Source organism: Pongo pygmaeus, chromosome 15, assembly GCF_028885625.2.
Source record: "Pongo pygmaeus isolate AG05252 chromosome 15, NHGRI_mPonPyg2-v2.0_pri, whole genome shotgun sequence".
Lineage (NCBI taxonomy): Eukaryota > Metazoa > Chordata > Mammalia > Primates > Hominidae > Pongo > Pongo pygmaeus.
In genome coordinates this window covers 104,186,940-104,194,913 of record NC_072388.2, presented here as the reverse complement: position 1 = coordinate 104,194,913, position 7,974 = coordinate 104,186,940, and positions in this window count along the sequence as shown.

The following is a 7,974-nucleotide window of genomic DNA, read 5'->3' as shown; positions in this document are numbered from 1 at the left end:
TAAGCCTTTTATAACCTTTTATTAAGGACTGGGTTAATACTCCAAGAAAACCTTGTTAATTCGACACAGAGGCCCATATGCTGGTCTTGCATCAGTGTGCCTTCAACATTAATGGTTAACTTATCTCTCAAAATCACCCCTTACAATCTTACACACCCACCTCTTCCGAGATAGTCCCTGGGCCTTCAGGAACTGAACCGTTTTAACTGGTTTTGGTTTGATTTCTGGCCTGTGTCTCAGGAACGCGGTTTATTTTGATTGGCATCTTCTATCAGGACTAAGGATGAGGCTTTAACTGCTGTCAATGTTTAAGATTTAGCAGGACTTTGGCTAGTGGGGGTGGCTCATGCCTGTAATTCCAACACCTTGGGAGGCCGAGGTGGGTGGTTGGGAACTCCTGAGGTGAGGAGTTCCAAACCAGCCTGGCCAACAAGGTGAAACCCTGTCTGTACTAAAAATACAAAATAGCCGGGCGTGGTGGTACGAACCTGTAATCCCAGCTACTCGGGAAGCTGAGGCAGGAGAATCGCTTGAACCCAGGAGGCGGAGGTTGCAGTGAACAGAGATCGCGCCACTGCACTCCAGCCTGGATGACAGAGCAGGACTCTGTCTCAAAAAAAAAAAAAAAATTAGCAGGACTTGGTGTCCTTTTTAGACCCAGGAGTCAAAGCCCTGTAACTTAATGGCACAAGGACTTTAAAAGCACGTACAGAAAATTACACAGATGTAATAACTTTAATTTAAAAACATTTTAATCTCAGTTTTTCTAGGCAAATCACCACTTAGGAATTATTCCAATAAGTGTAAAAAGCCAGTTACCCAAAGGCAAAAGAAAAGACCTTCTGCAGTATGAGTGCTGTTCCCTATGGGGAATCCATTTAGATCACCGGCAAGGCAGAACTCATGACAAGGTACTTGAATTAGTTACACACAGTGTAGCAGGACGAGTCACAGACAAAACTCCTCAGACACCGGATTAAAGAAGGAAGAGGTTTTTATTCAGCTGGGAGTGTCGGCAGACTCGCGTCTCCAGAGCTGAGCTCCCGGAAAAAGAAATTCCTGGCCCTTTTAAGGGCTTACAACTCTAAGGGGTCCACATGAAAGGGCCATATAGATCAAGCAAGCGAGAGGAACGTGACTGGGGGCTGCATACATCGGCTAACGGAACAAAAAGTTTCACAGTGCTTTCTCATACAATGTCTGGAATTTACAGATAACACCAGTAGTTTTGGTCAGGGGTTAATATTATTATTATCATTATTATTTTAACCACCAGGGCCAGGTGGTGGCGCCAAGGTCATCTAGCTATTTATCTTACTTCTGTTTCTTTCCAGCTTTTTGCTTTCTGCCTTTTCTCCTGTCTTATAAACTAGGGAAACAGGGAGGTGGGGGAGAAGCTGGGAAGGACAACAGGAGAAGTGGTGGTCTCATTCCGTAATAGGAAGAGTGTTTCCTGGGTCACAAGCGAAAATTTTCGGATCCATAGAACAATTTAAAGCAAGAGCACAGAATATTATGTTGGAAGGAAACACGTCCTTTAGAGCTCTAAGACAAAACATTTTCTAGCATCAGGCCACAATAAACAACCTGAAGAATAAAAAACTTACAGGAGTTAAACACTAGTTGAAGGACAGAGTTATTCTTTCAGGCCTATTAAAAGGGGAGAGAAAGCTGAAAACAGAGAGGTGAAATGAAGTTTAACTTTGCATACAAAAATAATAATGTTGTGTAACTTTATTAAGAAAGCAATACCTTAGGAAAATTTCATTGTTCAAACCAATTTGTTAGGAAGTTTTTAAATATCAAAATCTAATCTCTAGAAAGACCATTATAAACAATTTCCCTTTAATTATGACAACTATAAAAGTTTTTTCCATAAATCCTCTTATGATTTACACAGACCATTCGTGACATGTTTGGACTTTCTGGTTTGTCCTGAACATCCCTCTTTCATGAACAACCAGTCATTTTATTCTAGGACAAAAATTCACCAAACAAGATTCTTTCTCATATAAAATTATTTTTTTCTAAGCTTTTTTTTTTTTTTTTTTTTGAGACAGAGTCTTGCTCTGTCACACAGGCTGGAGTGCAGTGGCACGATCTTGACTCACTGCAACCTCTGCCTCCTGGGTTCAAGCAATTCTCCTGCCTCAGCCTCCCGAGTAGCTGGGATTACAGGCATGTGCTATCATGCCTGGCTAATTTTTATATTTTTGTAGACATGGCATTTCACCATGTTGGCCAGGCTGGTCTCGAATTCTTGACCTCAGGTGATCCACCTGCCTCGGCCTCCCAAAGTGCTAAAAAGGATTACAGGCATGAGCCACTGCACCAAGCCAACTTTTTTTTTTATACTAAAAATGCCTCTTTATTTTTATAACTTTCTTTTTTTTTTTTTTTTTGAGACGTAATTTTGCTCCTTGTTGCCTAGGGTGGAGTGCAATGGTGCGATCTCAGCTCACTGCAACCTGTCTCCCAGGTTCAAGCAATTCTCCTGCCTCAGTATCCCAAGTAGCTAGGATTACAGGCATGTGCCACCACGCTTGGCTAATTTTGTATTTTTAATAGAAACGGGGTTTCACCATGTTGGTCAGGCTGGTCTGGAACTCCTGACCTCAGGTGATAACGCCCACCTCAGCCTCTCAAAGTGCTGGATTACAGGCATGAGCCACCGTGCCCAGCCTTTTTTTTTTTTGAGACGGAGTCTCACTCTATTGCCCAGGCTGGAGGGCAGTGGCACGATCTCGGCTCACCGCAACCTCCGCCTCCCAGGTTCAAGCAATTCTCCTGCCTCAGCCTCCTGAGCAGCTGGGATTACAGGCACCCGCCATCATGCCTAGCTAATTTCTGTATTTTTGTAGAGACAGGGTTTCACCATGTTGGCCAGGCTGGTCTTGAACTCCCGACCTCGGATGATCTGCCCACCTCAGCCTCCCAAAGTGCTGGGATAACAGGCATGAGCCACCGCGCCGGGCCATGGCCTTTTACAGCTTTCTTTGCATCTCTCTTATTTTCTGGTTCCCTTTACCTTGTTTTATACATAACCTTTAAGAAAGCTTTAAATTACACAAAAATTGGCCGGGTGCGGTGACTCACGCCTATAATCCCAGCACTTTGGGAGGCTGAGGTGGGCAGATAACCTGAGGTCAGCAGTTCGAGACCAGCCTGGCCAAAATGGTGAAACCTTGTCTCTACAAAAATACAAAAATTAGCTGGGCATGATGGCGGGTGCCTGTAATCCCAGCTACTCGGGAGGCTGAGGCAGGAGAATCGCTTGAACCCGAGAAGTGGAGGTTGCAGTGAGCCAAGATCATGCCACTGCACTCCAGCCTGGGCAACAGAGTGAGACTCTGTCTCAAAAAAAAAAAAGGCAGGAGAATCACTTGAACCCGGGAGGTGGAGGTTGCAGTGAGCTGAGATCATGCCACCCACTGCACTCCACCTGGGCAATAGACTCAGTCTCAAAAAATATATATAATCATAAAAATAACAATAAATAAATTAGACAAAAATTATTCATCTTTTAACAAGAACACACATTTTTTAGAAAGAATGTTTTCTTAGTATATTTTTTAATTGAAAAATACCTATTTAATGAAATATCTACTATTTAACTTAATATTAAACTTTAGGTTCTAAATTATGGCATTTGTCTACAAGTATACATCCCATTACATATACCTAATTATTTTATATTCATAGTTTACCCGCATTATTTATGAAAACTGTGATAGTCATCATTTAAAGTTATTTCCCTGTCAACTATTTTATAGCCTGTGAATTTCAGGTATTTAGGTAAGTAGAAACCTTAAGATTAAATATATGGTTATTTTACTAAATAATTCAAGATTTAACTGTTTTCATTAAAACAATATTAACGTCTTATTTATCAAAAATTACACAAGCAGGAAAACTTACCCAAGCTGAGATCATTCTGTGTTGGGCTGGGTTTATAGTTTAATGAGCTTTATGCCAAATGTTGGCACCGTTTATTATTTGGCAGGGATAAGAATGAAATCTCTTGATCAATAAATGCAAATAGAAATGTATGCTGGCCGGGCACAGTGACTCACACCTGTAATCCCAGCACTTTGGGAGGTCAAGGCAGGCAGATCACCTGAGGTTGGGAGTTTGAGACCCCAGCCTGACCAACATGGAGAAACCCTGTGTCTACTAAAAATACAAAATTAGCCGGGTGTGGTGGCACATGCCTGTAATCCCAGCTACTTGGGAGGCTGAAGCAGGAGAATCGGGTGAACCCGGGAGGCGGAGGTTGCGGTGAGCCAAGATTGCGCTATTGCACTCCAGCCTGGGCAACAAGCGCGAAACTCCATCTCAAAAAAAAAAAAAAAGTATGCCGACAATTCATAAGACTGTTCTAATATCACCTTACCAAAATTTTAAAGCTAGCTTATTAAAGATTTTAAGTCACATGAACTTGAAAAGCATTTCGGTTATCATTTAATTTATGAGTACTCTATAACTTTAAGCCAATTTGGTACCTGTGGCCAAAAACACATAACAAAATACATGTATGTACACATAAACACACACATACACACTCATACAAAGATCCTATAGGTTTTACTTTAGAACTCTAGCCATGCGATATTAATACAAACTCATTGGTTTGCGGAAACAATAACAAAAAGAAATGGTTGGATGCAAACAGTGGATTTTATCTCAGTAGAAAAGTAACAGCAGACTTAAAGCAGGGAAAACATAGCAGAGAGATAGAGAACTTAGGAACTTTGGCCGGGTGTGGTGGCTCACGCCTGTAATCCCAGTACTTTGGGAGGCCGAGGCAGGCAGATGACCTGAAGTCGGGAGTTCAAGACCAGCTTTGCCAACATGGTGAAACTCTGTCTCTACTAAAAAATACAAAAATTAGCCTGGGCATGGTGGCGGGTGCCTGTAATCCCAGCTACTTGGGAGGCTAAGGTAGGAGAATTGCTTGAAACCGAGAGGTGGAGGTTGTGGTGAGCCGAGATGGTGCCACAGCACTCCACCCTGGGTGACAGAGTGAGACTGTCTCAAAACAAAAGAAAAAACAGAAAAAAACCCACTTAGGAACTTGACAGTTGCAGGCCGACCCTCAGGCTCTGCATTTTCCTTGACGTAATTGTGCACAGAAAGATCATAATATGTCCATTTTATACAAACAGTTGCAAACAGAGGCATCATAAAACCAAACGGGGGTCCCAAGAGGCGTCGCTTTCCTTGGCTTTCCTCATTCTTAGATGATTTGTTTCCCACATTTTTTTCTCAAAAGGAGGAAGTGACCTGTGGCCTAGGAAGTGTCATGGGTCAAACTGTGCTGGTTGTGGGTGGGACTTCACAGTGTCACCACGAGTCATTGCTGCCCTCTCACGTGTCTCAATTTCTCTCTCCGGAGGTCTAAGTGTCTCAATTTCTCTCTCAGGACGTCTAAGTACCTCCAGAAGGGCTCAAAGTGCAGAGTGAGCCACTCTTCTATGCGCTTCCTGGACAACCTTTTAAACTAATTTTGTTGGGGGTTTCCTGTAGGACTGTTGCACATCGCAGTGGGTCAACCCCCTGGACACTCCTGCTTGGCCCCCATTCACCCAGGGGCACCTTTCCACTGGGAAAAGTAAAATGTCCTTTCTCTTTGGAGCTGAGGAAACTCAGTCTCTCATTTACCTATGAAAACAACAGTTGAGTTCCTCATGCAAATGTGCATACAAGGCAATGGAGAAGACCCTTTAAAATGCACCTCCGAACTAGAATTAGGATCCTAAACAACAACTTCCCAGGAGGAAAAAATCTCAGCCAAGACCACTTCCTATAAACTGTCCTCAGCCACCCCTAACCTTTGTAGCTCTCGCCCACCATGATTACAAACACCAAGCTCAAATCCTCTCATAGCACAAGGTCATCTCTGGTACCCCTACAAAGCCAAAGAATACAGGTAATACAACAGGAGCCAGAGCCTTAGACCCAGAAGAACCTGTCCATGACTCTTGAAACGCCACAAAGAAAACAGAACACCCCAAAAGGGGTGAGTGGCGCCATTGTTCTGAGTTCTTTACAGGATTTGAGTCATTAGACACCTCTAGATTTTTTTCTTGGTACTGAAGTTGGTGAAGGGGAAGGAGGAACAGGGTGGAAGAAAAGTAAGACAGGAAGCAAACACGGAAACCAGGAGCATGATGGGAAGTGAACACGGAAACCAAGAGCATGACGGGGAGCAAACACGGAAAGCAAGAGCGTGACGGGGAGCGAACACGGAAAGCAAGAGCGTGACGGGGAGCGAACACGGAAACCAAGAGCATGGTTTTGTTTTGTTTTTCTCTTTTGCATCTGTGAGGAATTTTAGGTAATTCAGAAAGTCCTTGTTCCCCATAATTTGGAATTCTCATTCGGATTTGACCAAGGCAGGTAGAGTGGGTCAAATCTAATGGGAGAAAGACCGGAAAACATTTTTTTAAAAAAGATCCCAGGAATATGATTACTGAGCACTCTAATGGTAAAGAGAAATTGAGACCAGCTGGTTGTTAATCATAACTTTAGCCAAGACGAAAACCCAATTAAGCTACTTACCTAGGAATGGGTATCAGGCTGAAGACTGCCATCTTCCATTCTAGAAGCAGGGGAAAACTCAAATTTGCCTTCCCTGTTGAAAGCGAGCTCAAACTCCAGAAAGGAGTTACCTGCCTTCCATCGTCATGGAAGCAGGAAAACTTGCCTTCCTTGTTGGAAGCAAGTAAAACTTCAAAAAAAGGAGTTGTGTTACAAGAAAGGGGTCCCGATCAAGACCCCAAGAGAGGGTTGTTAGATCTCGCACAAGAAAGAATCAGGGCAAGTACGTAAAGGGAAATAAATGTTAGGAAAGTAAAGGAATAAAAGAATGGCTACTCCGTAGACAGAGCAGGCCTGAGGGCTGCTGATGGCCCATTTTTATGGTTACTTTTTGATGATATGCTAAACAAGAGTGTATTATTCATGCCTCCTCTTTTTAGACCATATAGGGTAACTTCCTGACGTTACCATGGCACTTGTAAACTCTCATGGTGCTAGGGGGAGTGTAGCAGTGAGGACGACCAGAGGTCACTCTTGTGGTCATCTTGGTTTTGGTGGGTTTTAGCTGGCTTCTTTACTGCAACCTGTTTTTAATCAGCAAGGTCTTTATGACCTGTATCTTATGCCAACTTCCTAGTCTCATTCTGTGACTTGGAATGCCTTAACCGTCTGGGAATGCAGCCCAGTAGGTTTCAGCCTCATTTTACCCAGCCCATATTCAAGGTGGAGTTGCTCTGGTTCACACGCCTCTGACAGTTGTACAGAAAAATAAACTGTAGATCTCAACCAAATTTTGGGAGATCTGGGATTCTCTGGAGGGAGGGAAGCTCCCAGTCTTCAGCAAATTGTCCTATTGGTTTGAGCTGTAAAGAGAGCTCAAGCTGGTACCAAGCACTGATAGATTTGCTGAAGATCGGGGTCACCTCCACTCAGAGTCTTTTCTTTTCTTTTTTTTTTTGAGACAGAGTCTCGCTCTGTCGCCCAGGCTGGAGTGTAGTGGTGCAATCTTGGCTCACTGCAAGCGCCGCCTCCCAGGTTCACGCCATTCTCCTGCCTCAGCCTCCCGAGTAGCTGGGACTACAGGCGCCCGCCACCATGCCCGGCTAATTTTTTTGTATTTTTAATAGAGACGGGGTTTCACTGCGTTAGCCAGGATGGTCTCGATCCCCTGACATCGTGATCCGCCCATCTCGGCCTCCCAAAGTGCTGGGATTACAGGCGTGAGCCACCACGCCCGGCCTCAGAGTCCTTTCTGTTGGTTACCAAATTGGTAAACCAAAACGTATCTGAGGCTGGATGCATGGCTCATACCTGTAATCCCAACACTTTGGGAGGCTGAGGCAGGTGGATCACCTGAGGTCAGGAGTTCCAGACCAGCCTGGCCAACATGGTGAAACCCCATCTCTACTGAAAACACAAAAATTAGCCAAACAT